Source organism: Mustela nivalis, assembly GCF_964662115.1.
Source record: "Mustela nivalis genome assembly, chromosome: 13".
NCBI lineage: Eukaryota > Metazoa > Chordata > Mammalia > Carnivora > Mustelidae > Mustela > Mustela nivalis.
The window spans coordinates 65,737,614-65,758,546 of NC_139032.1; the positions used below are offsets into that span (position 1 = coordinate 65,737,614).

The following is a 20,933-nucleotide window of genomic DNA, read 5'->3' on the forward strand; positions in this document are numbered from 1 at the left end:
CTGCAAATGAAGGAGGAGGATGCCCTCAAATTACTTGCAGCAGGAACCCACTTAGGTGGCATGAACCTTGACTTTCAAATGGAACAGCGCATCTGCAAAAGGAAAAGTGATGGTACCTGCATCATAAATCTAAAGAGAATGCAGGAGATGCTTCTGCTGGAAGCTCATGCCATTGTTGACATTGGAAATCCAGCTGATGCCAGTGTCATATCATCCAGGAATACTGGCCAGCCAGCTGTGCTGAAGTTTCCTGCTGCTTCTGGAGCCACTCCCATTGCTGGCTGCTTCACTTCTGGAACCTTCCCTAGCCAGATTTAGACAGCTGTCTGGGAGCCAAGACTTCTGGTGGTTACTGACCTCAGGGCTGACCACCGGCCTCTCACAGGGGTGTTTTGTGTTAACCTGCCTACCATCGCTCTGTGTAACATGGACTGTGCTGTGTGGTATTGCCATCTCTTGCAACAAAAACAGAGCTCACTCAATGGATCTCATATTGATGGAGGCCTGAGAAGTTCTGAGCATGCCTGGCACCATTTCCCATGAACACCCATGGGCGGTCACGCCAGAAATCATGAAGAGTTTGAAAAAGAAGAGTAAGCTGCTGCTGAAAAGATTGTGACCAAGGAGGAATTTCAGGATGAATGGACTGCTCCAGCTCCTGAGTTCCATTCTACCCAACCTGAAGGCAGGTCTGAAGGCATGCATGTAACCTCTATGCCTATTCAGCAGTTCCCTCCTGAAGACTGGAGTGCTCAGCCTGCCACTGAAGACTGGTCGGCAGCTCCCACTGCTCTGGCCACTGAATGGGTGCAAACAACCACTGAGTGGTCTTAAGCTTCTCTTCCACAGAGGCAACAAAATGGAAATAGGTTGACAGAAACTAAATAGTTTCTTTAAATTAAAAAAAAGAAAGAAACAGACCTGAATTTCATTTCAGACTCTATCTTTTACATAAATAATTCTTCAAATTTTGAAATTAGAATTGTAAAGAAAACACTCTCCTCTTAGACCAATTTGGACAATTTGTATATAAATATTGTCGAGTCCTGAGAAATAAGCATTGTTAACAATAAGCATTGTTAGTCTATTACTGTTATTATTGTTAGTCTATTACTGTTAGTCTATTATTATTAGTTAGTCTGTTAGTATTGTTAGTCTATTGTTAGTCTAGACTATAACTGTCTATTACTATTAGTTTGTTACTGTTATTACTAGTCTATTACTGTTTCTATTAATGTTTCAAATTTCATATTCTATTACTGTTTCTATCGATGTTTCAAATTTAAGCAACAGTGAACAAGATTATAACTGAACCTTTAGCCAACCAGGTTGTTATCTTTCAGCCTCACACTTTTTTACAGCAAAACATGTGACTTCCTAAATGTTTAACTTGTGTTAAGAATATTCTAAGATTGGGGTGCCTGGGTGGCTCAGTTGTTAAGCATCTGCCTTCAGCTCAAGTCCTGATCCCAGAGTCCTGGGATCCAGCCCTGCATTGGGCTCCCTGCTCAGTAAGAAGCCTGCCTGCTTCTCCCTCTCCCACTCCCTCTGCTTGTTTTTCCTCTCTCACTGTCTCTCTCTCTCTCTGTGTCAAATAAATAAATAAAATCTTAAAAAAAAAAAAAGAATATTCTAAGATTGATACTTAGTATAATATTAATGAAGCAATGTTTTATTCTTTTATAAAGGAGAATAGCATTAAATAGGGTACTTTATGGAAATCTCTCCAAATAAGTGGTCAGGTCGTTGCTGTTATTGATTCCTTATGAAGAATCATAATTGCAGAAATATAAATTGTTTTTAAAAAAACTATAATATTTAATCTTTTAGAAGGAAACCTAATGCTCATGTCAGATCAACACCCAAAATATCCACAGGCAAGTTAATTGCTCAGTTGATGACAGGATTGATTAGGCAGAAAAACAATTACTATGAAGCATAAAATTTGGGAAATGAACTGTTTAATTTAATGAGCAGAATTGCTATTTAAATCATTCATAGCTAATCCTATTATTAGTTATACAAGTTCTAAGGTGAACATCAACTCTTATCATTTATGATAACCAAAGAACATTAGTATTAGATCTATCCTTAAAAGCCTTCTTGAACTATTTTCATGTAAGTATTCCATGGAAAAGACATGAAATATGAAAAGTATTACTAATGAGATTAATATACAATCACTCTTCTGAAAGAGCATTGCAATCAATCTTCAGAATGGAAGAACAAGTACTACTAAACTCATTATGCTTATGGAAAATTATGAGACAGTGAATTTAAGCAGCTTGTTCAAGGTCACAAAATAAAATAATTTCTAACATACAAATAGAAGTCAGTGCTTCAAATCCCAGCCCAGAGACTTGTCTACCTAATGTGCACCCCCTTTAATAAAACTGTAACCCTTAACTATTCTCACTATTCATAACTGCTGTTCTCTCAAAGGAGAGTCTTGTTATGCTATTATGTTGCATCAGTAATATCCTTAAGTAAAACATAAATATATTCTCTTTAAAATGGAGGATCTTCTCTTTTTTCTCAGCTTAGTCATATCTTAAGTAGGAGGTGTTATATGATATCTCAATTTTGTATGTAGAAAAGTAAAAATTTTATATAGATTTCAAATAAAAATATATATTTACAAATATTAATATATATTCAAAATAGTTTTTTATAAACCAATAGTTGATTTATTTCTTGTAAATGCTAGTTATATATTGCCAAAGTGTAATGTAATATTAAACGCTAATATTTCTTAATATATCAAGGATTTTCCCTGTTATTGTAGTTTTATTATAACATCTGTTCATCTTCTGTAAATTTGAGATAAATTCAAATTTTCTCTTTTCTCAATTATTTCTCACTTTTGATAATTTAGAAAAGTCAGAATGTTCACTGATAATATAGAATAGGCATTGTTTGTCTTTTCTTAGAAGGACAATAGTCAGGCTTCGTGGAAAAACATAACAGGAAATTTTTTATATCTGTCATAGAGTAAATGTAGAATTATAGATAATATTTCTGGGCATCTCATTGTACTACAAACAGCAACCAAGGCCATAATTACTATCTTAAGCTTCATATGAAATGTTAAATCCCTTACTGACCATTGTTTTCTATAAGACAAGGAGAATACACTGTGACTTACATCAGGGCTGTCTTCTCTCTGAGTTTTTTCCTACTTTTCAGCTAGGGCTATTTCTGGCTACAAAGTTCATCAAAGATTGACAGTACTTATTTACTGTTCGACAATTATTCTATTTTTGTTCAGTCATATCTAAAAGACTTTTCCTTTGGTAATCCACTCATACACATTCAAACTGTGCAGTTTGTTTAAAAATGTCTTTTATTTTAAAAAGTTTGGTAAAAGTGGGCAGTACAAAAAATATTAGAATAGTAGAATTTACATAAAAATGAAAACAACTGATCTATCATCTTGTTCTGGCATGATCAATGCAGTTACTTGGGAAACCTGTTTATCAAAGCCAACTAAAACTGACATCTGCATACTTTGTGTGAATTACATATGTGCAGCAAAAGACATATACAAAAATGTTAATTGAGGGGCACCTGGGTGGCTCAGTGGGTTAAAGCCTCTGCCTTCGGCTCAGGTCATGATCCCAGGGTCCTGAGATTGAGCCCCACATCCAGCAATCAGCTCAGCAGGGAGCCTGCTTCCCACCCCCTCATCTGCCTCTCTTCCTATTTGTGATCTCTGTCAAATAAATAAATAAAATCTTAAAAAAAAATAGAATGTTAATTGAATAATTTCCTGTAGTAATTCATACCCAAATGTTCTTCACTGGTAAAAAGGATAATTAAAATGTGGCATATTCACATATTCATTCACTGAAATACTATGTAATGGCAAAAACAAATTGTTGCAACAAATAAAACATAAATGAATAACTTCAAAGCTTAAAGTTATAACTTTAAGTGAAAGAAACCGATATCAAAGTGAACATTTGGTATAAGTTCAAGATTAGTCAAAACTAATTTATGATGGTAGAAATCAAAGCATGGTTGATATTGGTATGATCCATCTTTAATACTTCTGGGATGCTACTCATGTTCTGTATCTTGACCTAAATGGGGATTACATAGCTGTGGTCATTTTGAAACACGTTATATGAACTCTAAACTTTCTTTTACATGCCATACTTCTGTAAAATTGTGGTCCCCTCTAAAATGCAGCAGTTCAGTTTGGCCATCTGATTTTGTTTGTAGTTCAAGTCTGTTCTTGTTTTTATTTTTTTTTTCAAGTGCGAGAAAGGGTACAAGATAAAACAATTTTAGATAAAATAAAATTCTCTGGTTTGTTAATGGTTGAAGATTCCAAGTATGGCCTGGGACTCAAAATGCTGAATGAGAGTATCATCTCACTTTTTAGTCAAAGGTAAAACCTGCTAATAGCAACATACTTCAAAGGGGCAAAGAAAAGCTCCTGATGATGAGAATGTGAGGGGTTCATATCTGAGTAGTTTTAAGCTATTTAGTAACCAAAATGTTAGTGGATGGAGTCTAACAGAAACACGAATAGAAAAGAAAAAAGAAATTCACATCACATAATATATCTTTCATCTGATCTGGTTTTTACTGAGAGCTTCCTCAAGGCAAAAACTTTGCTAGTACGTACCTATTGGTAATCACAGCTTGAATACCAGCCATAAGGGCTGCCAAAGAATACTAGGGAAAAACATAGAACTGTTGCTTACTGCAGACTACAAGAAAATAGACCTCAGCAGGTTAGGGCATAGCAAGTATTTTGTTAAGGCCTAATTCTGGTTCCAGTAGTTCACCTGTTCTGTTTTCACTATCCCTGCTTTCCTACTTGGGGGAAGTCCTGGTCTTTGATAACATATGTCATGTTTGATTGCCTTTTATTCGCGATTCTTAGGTTGTGAATGAGCTGTAACTTCAGTTTGAGGTATCCTCTTAACCCACAAAGTATGGTGACAACATCATACTTAAAAGTTCTAATAAATGATCTAGTAAATTAATTTTGTGGAATTCCTGTTGCCTTAGGTTTCTTTTTCCTTTTTCTGGGCCTTTCTGGGAAGGGCTGAAAATGCAATGAGCTGTTTGTTTGTTTGTTTGTCTGTTTGTTTTTGTTTGTTTGTAAAAACATATTAAAATTCTAAGTAACAGAAAGTTTGTATAATAAGTATTTAAGGTAGAGTCAACTGTGTATCTGGACATTCAAAAATTTTAAGTAACTCCATCCCACAGAATCCATTTATCTAATCTGTTAGGACTTTATTTCCATAGAGGGGCAAAAATAACCTCAATGAGAACTTATTCCTGTTTATAGTGTCTTATCTTTCCTAGAAATCTATAGATAAAAATCAAATGATCAGGACTTCTTTTTCTTCTCAGTGGTTGAGAAACCATTATCTTCCATTTTCCTCCTCCAGGTGATGGTGATCTGTCTTTGGCTGGTTTTCCTTACTTATATATCTTGGAAAACACAGATTACAATTACTCATCTAGCCTGTTTCTGACTCAAGCACAATCCTCACTCACACTGTCTTTTTCAAATCAGCAGGAAAGGAATTCAGTTTCTTTGTCCATAATTGTTTTCTGTATCTCTTTCCATTCTCTTGTGTATGGGAAAACAGAAAAATCCCTTTCATCCTTACTGAATCTTTCAGTGCCCTCCCTGTCTCTCAGCTCTCCATTTCTTTCGTTAGTATTTTGCTGTAGAAAAGATGCCATATTCTTTATTAGAGAAGTACCGTTAACTGCATGTCACACCTTAATTTTTACTTACGTTCAACATATATCATGATCTAATGATTAAAAGCTACCAGCAGTAGATAAATTTTGACTAAAAGTTAGATATTTCACCATCTAAGTGAAAGGGTAGAATTATATTCATAGGACATAGACTAAGACATCTATTTTTATATTTAACCATCATATCTATTAAAATGATTTGTTATTAAGGCAAATATTAATGAAGGAGAAAGAATACCATGCTTATCAATTTAACATGGAAAATGGATGAACAGTGTTTTCTCTTCTAAAGGTGTTATAGCTTATGGACTTGTTACCTTTATTGAGCTAAAATTGTATCATTCCTATTTTATATTCTATAACACATTACTTTACACAACTTACATATTTGCATATTTTCTTGATATTAATTATATAAATTATACAATAGACATATGTAAAGGCCATTCAGTGCCTTACAAACTACTGTCATTTCAATACCTTCATAGTTTGTACCCTAACGTGTCAGTAGCAGCCCACAATTAAAGACACAATGTGTTTTTAAATTGTAATCATGCAATAGGACTGCTGCTTAATTGAGAAAAAATGTCAGCTTCCTCATTTTCAGGCATCATAATTCAGCAAGAGGTCTTCAAGCATCACTCAGACTCAAGTACTTGTCTATACTGTCTAGGACTCTAAATTAGGAGGCAGTAATGAGAGAGGCAGAAAGAATGGATTCAGGAGGATGCAGCAGTGGTGGCCACATCTAGTTTCCAGGCAAAGCAGTGACAATAGACAACCCGTGGTTTTAGTCTCCACTGGTGGCACTGGTTTCCTAGGTGAACTGATTTCATGGCATGAATTTTACATCCCTGTACTAGTGCCCTTCTTCTGAGCTTTACTTCCATATCTCCATCAGTTGAGTGATTTTCTAAATGTCCTATTAATACATTCCTTCTTAATGAAGAAAGAATGCATTTTGGTGCTTTGCAAATAAAAATGCCTATGCATTTGTCAACCACAGCCCTCATATATTCATGACTGATTAAGTTAGAAAATCTAAGCCTGAAATGAACGCTTCAGAACAGTAGAAAATAGTTATTCTGGAAGCCCAAAGATTAATCAGGACAAGATTAAAACTCTCAGCATCTATGTGTTCAAATTCGTCTATAAGAAAACTATAATATTTATAGATACTTCTACTAAACCATTTTCAAATCATTTTAACAAGCTAGAAATATACTCTTCCACCAATAAAGCCCATGAGAGTAAAAATAGAAAAAAAAAAGTGTTGAAACAAAGATACAAATTCTATTATTCTTGACCTGAAATAAGATCTCATGTGCCTTGACCAACTAGCCTGGTGTTTTCCTACTGAAGTGCACTGCCTCCCAGCTATTTTAGGGGAGAAATGTGTTCTACTTAAATTACTGGCCTAGTGAATACTTTGGGAAGTGATCTCTGATCTCTTTTTCTGAAATCATGAGTACTTCAGGGAAAGGACTTGAAATACTGAGCACTGTTTTAGAGTACAGACTTTTTTTTTTTTCCTGTGTAAAAGTGATTGCAATAAAGAGAATGTGAGAAATGAAGGATTCAGAGGAAGAAGGGCAACTATAAAAGGTAGGTCCACGTTGACCATAAATTATTAAAGATTTTAAGGTAAGGGGCATTACCTTATGGGCTTTGACAGTATTTGTTTTTTTGGTTTTGATTTTGGTTTTGGTTTTAATTCTGTATGTATTTCTCTACTACAGAAGCTAGAAATTGGCAAAAAAAAAAATCCTTTCATTTTTAACCACCCATAATAATTAAATATTTAGTGAAGTGTTTAAAAATAGAATAGCCCATATTTAAGTTCCTAACAATCCTATAGAGCAAAAAGAAAAAATTTATATCCGTAAACCTATACCTTGAATTTGTCTGGGGAACTAAATAAACAATATAAGTCAACTTTATTAGTCCCTACCACATTCCTCTATAATATAAACTTAAATTACAAAATTGAATAGCTAGACTCTATTTTGAAAGCTGTATTATCATTTTAAGAGGTTTACTAAATAGTTGATTTGTTTTCCTTAAGAAACAGCAATGACCTGGGGTGCCTGGATGGCTCAGTCAGTTAACTGTCTGCCTTCGGCTCCCGTCATGATTCCAGGGTCCTGGGATCAAATTCTGCATTAGACTCTCTGCTTAGTGTGGAGTCTACTTCTCCCTCGCACTCTCACTCTGTGCTCTCTCTTTTTCTCTCTCTCTCTCTCAAATAAATAAATGAAAATCCCAAAGTGCTGATAAATCACAAAAAGATTTGAAATGTGACTTTTCCCAGATTGCAAAAAGAAGAAAAATACTTATTTGAATATATAAAGTCAAAATGACATAGTCCTCTTAGGAAGACAAAGATCCAAATAAATTAGTGTAACTCTTCCCACCAAAAGCAAGTTGGGACATTTAAACAATGATTTACAAAGGGGACCCAGAAAAGTGTATCCAAGCATTTATTTAGTTCCATAACCCAATTGACAGTATAATAATAGTACTTAAAAATGATTTTTAAAAAATAAATAAGAGATGTCACATATAATTTCATAATGTATTATGTATATAGGTATATATGTTTTACTAGACTTTTTCTACTAAGCAGAACTTTCTAGTCCTTGAGCTTGTTGGAAATTGAATCTATGATTTGAATTGACAGTAAACCCTTCAAAAACATTTTCTATTCTTAATATACTGTATTCAGAGAAGCCAAGTTAGTAATGTGTAAGGAGCAGATACTATGTTAACAGAAGGTACTTGCCAATTTTCTGCTTTTCTTTGTTTTATTTTTACATGAACATCTGGGTGTTTACTTTTTCAAGTTTTGCTTCCTGTAGAGGGTGAGACTGGGACTGTGTTAGAATCCTGTTGTTAAGGAACAAGACTAAATGTGGTACTTAAAATTTGATAAAAAAAACTTTTGGGATGTGTAGCATAAGGAAGTCTCTGAGCAATAATAAGACATTTTGTTGCAATGTTCAACAGTGATTTTTTTTAATAAAACAATGATTTTGACTTGGTCTCTATTTACCTTTATACTTCCCAGACTAGACATGAAACACACACACACACATACACACACACACACCATGCTATATCACATAAAATTATATTCAGTTCCTCTAACATCTAACATTTTCTCTTACTTCCAGGCATTCAGGCATGTTATTTCCTGTGTTTATGTGTTTTTTATAACTTATTCCATCTGGTTAATTGCAATTCATACTTCAAGCTTCAACTTAGATGGCATTTCCTCTAGGAAGCTTTCATAACTGCTGAGATTTCTCCAACCCCACCCAGTAGTTTCAGTTAAATGCCTTTTCTGTGTGCTCCCTGTATTATCTATATCAGGTGCATTTATTGACCACATTAAACTTACCAGTGCACGTACTTGTATCTCTGTCTAAATTGTAATTGCTTGGGAACTGTGGAGGTCATGTCTGCTCAAACTTTTCAGTATCTAGCATGCCTGGCATATAGAACATCCTCAATAAATAATTGCTGAGATCAGTCTTTAAAGTGGCCCTTATGTCAATGGTCAAAAATAAATTTTGGTGGATGACAGACAATTACTGAAGTGTCACTCCTGAACTAGGAAAAGTGAAAGGCACAATGTATAGTATTATGTTTTAGGAAGAGTACATTTAGGGTGAAAATGAGTAGAGGACAGGTTATGAATCCACAGTATTGAGGAAGAAGCTTATGTTGTTCTGTGTCCATGCACCGTCATGAATTAGAAAATTAAAATTACTATGGATCTCAGCCTTGGGATTCCAAAATAAGCTGAGACCTGAAGATATATCTCAGATTTGAGAAGGAAAATGTTAATAAAGCAGCATTTTGAGTGCCAAGTTATTAAATAAGATGAGCATTTACTCACCTGCTTTAATAACCTCACTGCCACCAATGTAGGCTACGTTGAGAAGGCTCAACGTAGGAAGAAACTCACCAGAAGCTTCACAGTTCCACAGTTCAAACTGAGTCCTTCTAAATCAATAATATTGATTTCATTTTGTTCCTAAGGCAACGATAGTTTATGATGAATTTGTCATGGTAGACCACATGTATGGATAGTGTATGATGAATTTGTCATGGTAGACCACGTGTAGACTCTTACTTATCGTAATAGATAAGTTGTTTACCTTAAATATTCCTGCTATTTCTTGTGTGCCCCTTGCAGTTGACCAATTGTTATCCTCAACTGTTTTCCCCAAACTTCCAATAAAATTGAAACTACTTCTGGTATTTATGAGATGTAATGAACCTTGAGGTACGTAGCTTATCAAGCATCTGCCCTATAAAGAGAGACTATCTCTTGTTTCTTTTTCTCTTTTAAAGTTTCTTATTTATTTATTTTTAAGGCATGGAGGAAAGGGAGAGGGAGAGAGATAACCCAAAGCAGGCTCCATGACCAGCTCAGAACCCAATGTGAGGCTCAGTCTCACTACTCTGAGATCATGACCAATTCTGAAATCAAGAGTTAGATGTTTAATTGACGGAGCCATCCAGCTGTCCCTTCCTTTTTAAAGTTTCTATCAGGTTCTCACTTCAAAATCTAGATTCTGGGTTTAAACTACATTAATATTTTCATAAATGATCAAGGCCAGTGTGACCTTATGGAAAAATATATAGACATTTTGAAATAAAACTGTATTATAGAGAGAACACTTCCTCTAATAATTGCTTACTTCGTTGTGCCCTTCTCAATGCTCCTTTTTATCAGTCACCTAATAGAATCAGTTTCTCCTTTGTCTTTCGCTTTTTGTCTCTAACAAATATAGAATATGACTGAGCTGACACCTGTGCCTTATTATTTTCCAAAACATCTCATGTCATCGCAACCACAACAGTTGAGACATTTTAAGTTTTATCAATATTAATTTAAACAAATGCTTGAAGATATATTTCTCTGATAATAGAAAATGGTCATCTCACCTAATAAAAATCTTCAAAATTCTCTAAGACACAGAAGGAAAGTGTGATATAGCTGTCTTGGTCTTCCTTGATTCTTGGAAATTTAAGGTATGATCTGGGGAAATGAAAATCTTAAAAAAAAAAAGTTTGGATCACTGAACTTGCATTCTCATAGTCAGCTTTGTATATTTCTATGCTTATGACAATTTGCAAGCTGAAGGTTCTTACCCACCAATGGAAATCCCCTTTTTATTGTTTTTCATAGAAAGCTGATAAGGCTTTTGATGGCAGTTGTTCAATAACTTGACTGAAGATTGAGGCATTAGGAAGAGTCTCACATACAATTAACTTATGTCCTTGAATGTAAGTCAAATCTGTTATAAACAGTATATTTTTTTAAAAGTATGCTACTTTTATAATCATTTTACTTATCATAATTTCTGATGAGGCCTTAGTTCTGCCATTTTGTTGTCATTATACACACACACACACACACACACACATTTTAAGATTTTATTTTATTTATTTATTTCACAGACAGAAATCACAAGTAGGCAGAGAGGCACAGGCAGAGAGAGAGGGGAAGCAGTCTCCCCGCTGAACAGAGAGCCCGATGCGGGGCTCGATCCCAGGACCCCAAGATCACCACCTGAACTGAACGCAGAGGCCCAACCCACTGAGCCATCCATGTGCATATATATATAAAGATTTATTAAGATAGAGTGAGTGAGAGAGAGCACATGAGCAGGAGCAAATGGAGAGGGAGATGCAGACTCCCCCTCTGGGCAGGAAGCCTGATGCGGGGCTTGATTCTAGGACCCTGGGATTATGACCTGAGCTGAAGGCAGACACTAAACTGACTGAGCCACGTAGATGCCTCCTTTTTCTATATATCCTATGTACTTTTGTTCATTTCTTCCATTGCTCCTTATTTTGTAATAGATTTTTAAATGTACTTTTTAATTCCCTCATTTTATTATATATTATTGAGGGTTTTTTTTATGCTTAGTCATTTCCCTAGAGAATAAAATTACCATCCTAATTTATGATACTCTAGTTAGGATTAATGCCAACCTAACTTTAATAGTATGTAAAATCTTTGCTCCTATATAGCTCCATATTCCCCCTTCCCTTATGCTGCTGATATGATCACAATTACACCTTTATACATTGTGTGTCCATCAATGTAGATATGTAATTATTGCTTCATGCTGTTGTCTTTTAAATCAGATTGAAAAAAATTTACACACAAAAATAATTTGTGCTATATTTTATATTTACCTATTACTATTTGCTGTTTTACCTTTACTATTATTCTTTATTTTTTTAAGTGGATTCAAGGTACTATCTAGTATATTTTTAGAAAGTTTTTTTAAAAGATTTTATCTATTTATTTATTTGAGAGAGAAAATGAGAGCAAGAGAGCACACATGAGCAGGAAAGGAATGTAGGGAGAAGAACAAGCAAACCACACTAAGCATGGAGCCTGACATGGGGCTGGATCTCACCTGAGCCAAAATCAAGAGTCAGAGAGGCTTAACTGACTGAGCCACCCAGGTGCCTCTATCTAATATAGATATTTATTTATTTATATATGTGTATGTATATGTATGTGTGTATATGTATATATACAATTTAAAGATATTATTTATTTGCTTTAGAGAGAGAAAAGTACACAAGTAGGCAGGGTAGAGGGACAAGGAGAATGAATCTCAAGCAGGCTCCACACTGAGCACAGAGCTGAGCCAGGGCTCCATCCCACAACTGCAAGATCATGACCTAAGCCAAAATCAAGAGTCAGATGCTTAACTGACTGAACTACCCAGGTGCCCTTGTCTAACTTATTTATCTTTCATACTGAAGGACTCCTTTTATTGTTTCTTATAAGACAGGTATGATAGCAGTGAACTCTCTCAGTTTTGGTTATTTAGGAATGTCTTGATATCTCCTTGAAGGAGAGTTCTGCCAGATATAGAATTGTTCATCTTTTTCTCTCAACACTCTACATATGTCATCCCACTGCTTCTGTCCTACAAATTATCAGAGATTTCTGATGACAAATTAGCTGTTAATGTTATTAAGACTCATTTGTATGTGTGAGATGAGGAGTCGCTTATCTCTACTTTCAAGATTCTCTCTTTGCCTTTAGGGGTTTTTAAAAAATTTTTAATTTGAATTCAATTTAGTTAACATACACTGTATTATTAGTTTCAGGGTAGAATTTAGTGATTTATCAGTTGCCTATAACACCCAGTGCTCATTACATCAAGTGTCCTCCTTAATGCCAGTTACCCAGTTACCCCATCCCGCCTCCAGCAATCCTCAATTTGTTTCCTAGAGTTAAGAGTTTCTTGTGTTTTGCTTCCCTCTCTATTTTCATCTTATTTTTTTCTCCCTTCCCCTAAGTTCATTTGTTTTATTTTTTTAATTCCACATATAAGTGAAATCATACAATATTTCTCTTTCTCTAACTGACATATTTCACTTAATATAATACCCTTTTGTTCTATCCACTTACAAATGGCAAGATTCCATTCTTTTTGATGGCTGAGTAATATACCATTGAATGTATATACCACATCTTCTGTATCCATTCATCTGTTGAGAGACATCTGGGCTCTTTCCATATTTTGGTGATTGTGGACATTGCTGCAATAATTATTGGGGTGTATGTGCTCCTTTGAATTACAGAGCTGGAACAAATAATCCTAAAATTTGTGTGAAACCAGAAAGGACTCACTCCTAATAACCAAAGTAATGTTGAAAAAGAAAAAGCTGGAGGCATCATGATTCTGGACTTCATGGTGTATTAATTACAGAGTTGTAATCATGAAGACAGTATGGTACTGGCACAAAAACAGACACATAGATCAGTGTAACAGAATAGAGAACCCAGAAATGGACCCTCAACCCCCTGGTCAACTGGTCTTTGATAAAGCAGGAAAGAATGTCCAATGGAAAAAAGACAGTATCTTTGCCTTTAGTTTTTAACCATTTGATTATGATATGTCTAAGTGTGGATCTCTTTGGATTATCTTATTCAAGTTCATGGATGGGTAGTTGATTGTATCTTCTTCAAATTTGTGAAGTTTTCAGGCATGACTTCTTAAAATATTCTTTCCTTTTCTCTTTCTCCTCTCCATATGAAGGTCCTGTTCTGCATGTGATCAGACACTTGATGGTGTCCCACAGATCCTTGAGGTTCGATTCAGTTTTCTTCCTTCCTTTCCCCTCTTCCTCAGATTGAATAATCACAGTTAACCGGTTTTCAAGTTCACTGATTCTGTCTTCTGTTTTAACCATTTCTATGCTTCTCTAGTTAATATTTCATTCTTGTTATTACACTTTCCAGCTCTGGGATTTCTATTTTTATAGTTTATATCTCTTTGTTGATATTCTCTATTTCATAAGAAATCATTTATATATTTTCTTACTTATTTGAACATATTTATAAGAGCTCATTTAAACTTTTTGTTTAATAAATTCAATTTGTGGGTTTCTACAAGAACAGTATCAATTGATTCTGGTTTTCCTCATGTACATGGGCAATACTGTGTTGTTACTGTAAGAGCCTTTTACAACTTTAAAAAATATATATTTATTATGAAAGAGAGGGAGCACAAGAGAGGTGAAGAACAGAGGGAGACGCAGACTGCATGCTGAGTGGGGAGACAAGGGGCTCAATTTTAGGACTCTGGGATCATAATCTGAGCCAAAGACGATTGTGTAACCAACTGAGCCACCCAGGTGCCCCTTCCTTATACAACTTCTTAAGAGACAAAATAAAGTTTTATTGAATTGTATAGTATACTAATTATACTAATTATATTATAATACTTATTATTATATTTATTATATTATAAAGTATAAAGTAGTATTGGATTATATAGATATATACACACCTGAGTACAAATTGACATTTATAGCTCTAAATGCTTATATTGAAAAAGAAGGATTTCAAATCAATAACCTATCTTTTCAGTCTTAGAAATTAGAAAATAGAGAGCAAACTGAACCCAAGGCAAGTAGAGAAAAGGAAATTATATATATATAAGATAAATGAAAAGTGTATAGAAAAGAAGAGAAGATTAACAAAATCAGAGTTGAATTTATAGATCCATTTGAGGAGATTTGACTCTTGGTATCCTCTGCAATCCATAAACTGATTATATACTTTCATTTGCTTAGGTCTTCTGTGACTCATATGTGTTTTGTAGTTTCGCATCATAAATAGTACATATTTTTGGGGTTTATACCTAGTTATTTCATGCCTTTTAGGAATACAGTAAATCTTGCCTTTTTTTTTAAATTACTAACTTTTCATCAGTAATATAAAAGTTACTTTTCCTACTAACTTGATAAAGTTACTCATTCTAGTAGGACTATTTATATTTTTTGAGATTTTTCTCTTTAGAACACACTGTCGTGATGAATATAGTTTTAGTACATGTGCTGCCAAAGCGAGCACTGAATAGAGATAGTTTTAATTTTACTTTATCTTGGTATTATGATGGGAACAATTTTTCTCTGCACCCTAGGGTGATAGTGGAATCCTTTTTTTGCTTTTGATATGCTATTTATTTTTCTAGGTTTATTAGAAACCATTAAAAGACTAGGATAATTTACTCTGACTATATCCATTAGCTATCAAAATGAAAACCATAAGAGATTATTACAGATTCCATGTAGTTCTGTGCCCCATTTCACAAGGTATTAACGGTAATTAATATCAATGTGTGCCCCTTTCAATTTCCTTCCCCAAGAAGTTAACTCAAAAATACACAAAAATGCAGTCACTGAAAAGAAAAGCTGTCTTGAAGAGAATATTAGTAAGACGTGTGTTCCTAGAAACAGTAGATTTGAACATAGTGGTAATTTCTGCTGACTATGAATTAAAAGGGCTCTACAACTAAAACAGTGACCTTAGACAAAGGAAAAGATAGATCCAAATGAAGGAAATTTCAGTGCCTGTGTTGTAAAAAGATGACAACTTAAAGAACCTAGGTGTGAGATTGAATTAGAATGAAGAGAGAATAAAGATCTGTAATCACTTTCTGAAATTCTGTGCCCTTTACATGATAAATTTGAATGCAACTTTGCTTTCTTTCATCAGTAAAATGAACAATCTTCCAACACTAAAGATGTCTCTTTTATAGGGTGGGTAATGTGTAAGGAAAGTCGTGTGTGTGTTAGTATGTAATGGAAATGTAAAACCTGGTTAATAAGGAAAACTTAATGTAAGAACAGGGCCAACTACATGGGCATGCAACCTGTCTAGTCACTCAGAGCCCTGTGAATAGTAGTCTTTTTGTCACTTTTTGAAATTATTAATAATTTTTGACAAAGGAATCCTGCATTTTCACTTTATCCTGGGCCCCATGAATTATCTAGCTGATCTTTTACAGGGGATTTGGAGAGATACCAGTTTATACGTCTGAATACTAAATCAATTTCTTTGGCTTTTATAAACCTAAGGACTTGGTGAAAAGTTCTGAGCTCTGTCTGATGATTTTCTAGGCAATGACAAGGAAAAAAGGTGTGCTGAGGGAAGTAGAGAATTGTTACATAGTCATAGATAACCAAATTCTTTATGTGAAAATTCTTTTCACATTAAGTTTCAGATATTCTGCACACAATCAAACTTACCTATATTTAACTTTAGAAATCATCTTTCTTCTTTATCCTTTATCTTCCTGCTTCCTCTGTCATCATTTCATGCAATAAACATTTCCTCTAGGCATTTAAAAGTAGTCATTTTTTTTTTTAACTACATGCCTGCATGTTCTTTCACTGAACACCAACATACAGCATCAAATAGCCTGATGAAGAATATGCCAGCTGATTGTCAGGTTTATTCCATTTGAGTTTTTATTCCTATTAATAAGCTACTTTCCCGAGGATCAGAAATTCAAGAACTGTTCTTCAGTCACTATCTACACATGTGACATTCATGTCACTTTCGAGTTCTCTGAGCTTCAATTTTCTGAGGTCCTGATACTCTAAGGTAATTGAGAGGTTGAAATAAGCTTCCAGAAATTTCTTCAGCAACTGTGAAGTTTTTATCAACCATGGAACTCTATTAATTATCTGGCATTATATATTAAAGCAAGCCAAATTAAGCCTATTGAGATGAGTAAAGGAGGGAACAATCATCACATTGCTGTGGAAGGAGCAGTTGGTGTCAGGTTAACTGATTTAAATCCTTTCTCATCACCACTGCCACAGGGTACCTCCATTTATTGTCTGTATAACAGGAAGAGATGTATAAATGAAACACCTGTATTAAAAACATTAATGCCTTTATTCTTACTAAAATTCTACAGATTTGCATAGCCATCGTCTGCTACTATACCTCAGTATTATTTGCCACCCATTTCACTCTTCCTATGCTTCATTTATTATTTTCTTTTTTTTTTTTTTTGCATTAAACATTTTTTCATGTTATTGCTCCATCTCCTCTAATGTAAGCTACCCTAAATACAGCTTCTTGAAAAATTTGGTGCAACAGAAGCAAAGTGAATTAACCAGATAAGAGGCCATCGATTTCGTGTATGATACAAAATACAATTTTAATATCCACAACTGCCCTTTCTTTAAAATAAACAATTTTTAAAATTGTTAATTTTTAAAATTTTAAATTTTTAAATTTTTAAATTTTTAAAATTATAGTGTTGAAACTTAGCATCTGATAATTGCAGGAAATTAAAATGATATTAAATGCATAAATTATCATCATTTAATGTATGCTTATATTTAAACAGAAATACCCAAGAAATGCATACATTAGATGTTTTGAGGGAAAAAAAATAGTTTTGTTCATATGTGTTTAACATCCTAAAATATCCAGGTAGTAATCTCTAACATATAATTCTTAATCTAATTGCCTTAGAATATGTTTTTGAAATTATACAATAAAGATACAGTTATGGGACCAAAATAAAACCCTAACAAGATTGCTCAATCGTATTCAATAACATAGCTCATTTTTTAAAAAAGCTACGTGCTCTTGTTTCTCTTTCAATTAAAATCATAGTTTGATTCTTTAACTTCATTTTTGTAGCTAATATGTCCTCGGAGACAAATATCTACTATCCCCTAGGCTAATCTGCTCTGCTTGCAACAAATTATCTGATCTCAGATGTCACTTAGGAAACATAAATATCATTTTAAATATGTTTCAAATACCACTTAGCAGTGTTTAGTTTATCAGAAAAATATTTGGAATGACATCAGGGATTCAATTGCCTTCCTCTTAGGCTTTATTTAACATAATTAAAATAAAAAGCAATGAAATAAAAGTGAAAAAGATACCAGTATTTAGCCCTGATATTTCATCAACTAACTTACCCTGATGAAGTTTTCTAATCACTTATAAAATATGGGTTTTACTAATGAGCATTCAGCTTATGGCCTCTATTAAAAGACACCATTATTTTGGACAAATACTCCCAAAATGTTGGGTGTTAAACTTCTTTTATTTGGAAATTATATGGAAACTTATGAAAGGTCAAGGTAACATCACTACTGCTATTACATACTGCAAGCTATACACTTGTGTGGTTACAGAACACACACACACACACATAACACACATTTTACCTGCTATTCATGAATACCACATAAAAAAGCATAGTACCAAAATGTAATATTCCCCTGGTTATATTTTATTCCTTTCTGTGATTATCAGGCATTCACCTTCTGACAAAGTTGCAAAGGCCTGTCAAACACATTTTAGTAGCTAATATGGTCAGTTGCTAAGGAAACGTCTTTCTACACCAAGCAATATACTCTATTAATGGACAAGAGATCTAATGAATCAGGAAAGATGGAATACATATTAAAGAAGACTTACTTCCTCAGTTATCACTGCTTGATGAGATAACCAATCAGATTTTAAATTCAACACTAAAGACCTCATTTTTGCTTTTCTTTTTACTTGACAATGTATAATTTGTCTCCATTAATAGTCCTCTTCAATTTGAAACTCCTCTTCCCTTAGATTTCACAAGTGAATTCTGTCTTAATTCTTCATATCTCCTTTTAAAAATTATTCCTTAATCATTGATAGATCAACTGAGCATCCTCAGAATGGACATACATATTATACACTTACACACACACATATATGGATACACACACACACACACACACATACATACTCTGATCTTATATAATATATACATAGGTGTGTATATGTGTGTGTGTGTGTGTGTGTGTGTATACACATGTATGTATATATATATATATATAATCTCGGTTCTGTCCTTAGCCTCTAATCCTCTCACCTATTATATATTCTTCAGTCCTAAATCTATCCATAGCACCACACTCACTACTCACTGAAGAGGGATTGCCTGATTGGAAATTTATCCAATAGGTACAATAGATAGCCATCATCTTCCTTGCATTCTCCATCCCCTGCAATCTGATTCTTCCCCTTTGCAGTCTGGCCACCTGTTACAATAGTACATATTAAATCCTGTTAATCAATATCAACAATTTAGACACATCTCTCCCAGTAATTTGTTATCAACCCAATCCAGTATGATTTTGTAAACATCATGTCACATGATTCCCTTGTCCATTTTCTTTCTTTCTTTCTTTCTTTCTTTCTTTCTTTCTTTCTTTCTTTCTTTTTTAAAGACTTTATTTATTTATTTGACAGACAGAGATCACAAGTAGGCAGAGAGGCAGGCAGAGAGAGAGAGGAGGAAGCAGGTTCCCTGCTGAGCAGAGAGCCCAATGCGGGCTCGATCCCAGGACTTGGGGATCATGACCTGAGCCAAAGACAGAGGCTTTAACCCACTGAGCCACCCAGGCACTCCCTTGTCCATTTTCTACCTTAATTCAACATTTATTTTTGTTGACACACATTGTCTCCTTGAGATATGTCTGGTTCCAGTTTCTTTCCAAACTTTATCTCTACTAATGAATTATTACCCAATTAAGTAAGAGCTATCTTTATCAGATTTAAAAATCTATTAATTTTTGCTATAATTAAAACTTAATATACACATATTTAATGGTTCTTGATTCTTTTTTTTTTTAAGATGTTCTTCATTTATTTAACAGAGAGTGAGAGAGTGATCACAAGTAAGCAGAGAGGTAGGCAGAGAAAGAGGGGGAAGCAGGCTCCCCAATGTGAGCAGAGAGCCCAATGTGAGGCTTAATCGCAGGACCCTGGGATCATGACCTGAGCTGAAGGCAGAGGCTTAACCCACTGAGCCACCCAGGCACCCTGGTTCCTGATTCTTTAAAATGGTATCTATGGCTACCTGGGAATAAGCCTAAACAAAGAGGTAAAAGATCTGTACTTGAGGAACTACAGAACACTCATGAATGAAATTGAAGAAGACACAAAAAGATGGAAGACCATTCCATGCTCTTGGATCGGAAGAATAAACATTGTTAAAATGTCTGTACTGCCTAGAGCAATCTATACTTTTAATGCCATTCTGATCAAAATTCCACCAGTATTTTTCAAAGAGCTGGAGCAAATAATCCTAAAATTTGTATGGAATCCGAAGAGACCCCAAGTTGCTAAGGAAATGTTGAAAAAGAAAAACAAAACTGGGGGCATCACGTTACCTGATTTCAAGCTTTACTACAAAGCTGTGATCACCAAGACATCATGGTACTGGCATAAAAACAGACACATAGACCAGTGGAACAGAGTAGAGAGCCCAGATATGGACCCACAACTCTATGGTCAAATAATCTTTGACAAAGCAGGAAAAAATATACAGTGGAAAAAAGACAGTCTCTTCAATAAAAATGGTGCTGGCAAAATTGGACAGCTATATCTAGAAGAATGAAACTCGATCATTCTCTTACACTGTATGCAAAAATAAAATCGAAATGGATAAAAGACCTCAATGTGAGACAGGAATCCATCAGAATTTTAGAGGAGAACATAGGCAGTAACCTCTTCGAAATCAGCCACAGCAACTTCTTTCAAGATATGTCTCCAAACACAAAGGAAACAAAAGTGAAAATGAACTTTTGGGACTTCATCAAGATCAAAAGCTTCTGCACAGCAAAGGAAACAGTCAACAAAACAAAGAGGCAACCCACGGAATGGAAGAAGATATTTGCAAATGACAGTACAGACAAAAGGTTGATATCCAGGATCTATAAAAAACTTCTCAAACCCAACACACACAAAACAGATAATCATGTCAAAAAAATGGGCAAAAAAAAAATGGGCAAAAGACATGAACAGACAATTCTCCAATGACAATATACAAATGGCTATCAGACACATG

General features: G+C 34.4%; 1 long non-coding RNA gene and 1 pseudogene across 2 annotated transcripts in view; both read left to right on the top strand.

Annotated features, from left to right (window-relative positions):
* LOC309846345 overlaps positions 1-20,933 on the top strand; it is a 187,066-nt gene that overhangs the window by 102,764 nt on the left and 63,369 nt on the right. The gene's annotated exons all lie outside the window — the stretch shown is intronic.
* On the top strand, positions 7-834 carry LOC309846171 (small ribosomal subunit protein uS2 pseudogene; annotated as a pseudogene). The gene has a single exon. The product of its transcript is annotated as a small ribosomal subunit protein uS2 pseudogene (transcript).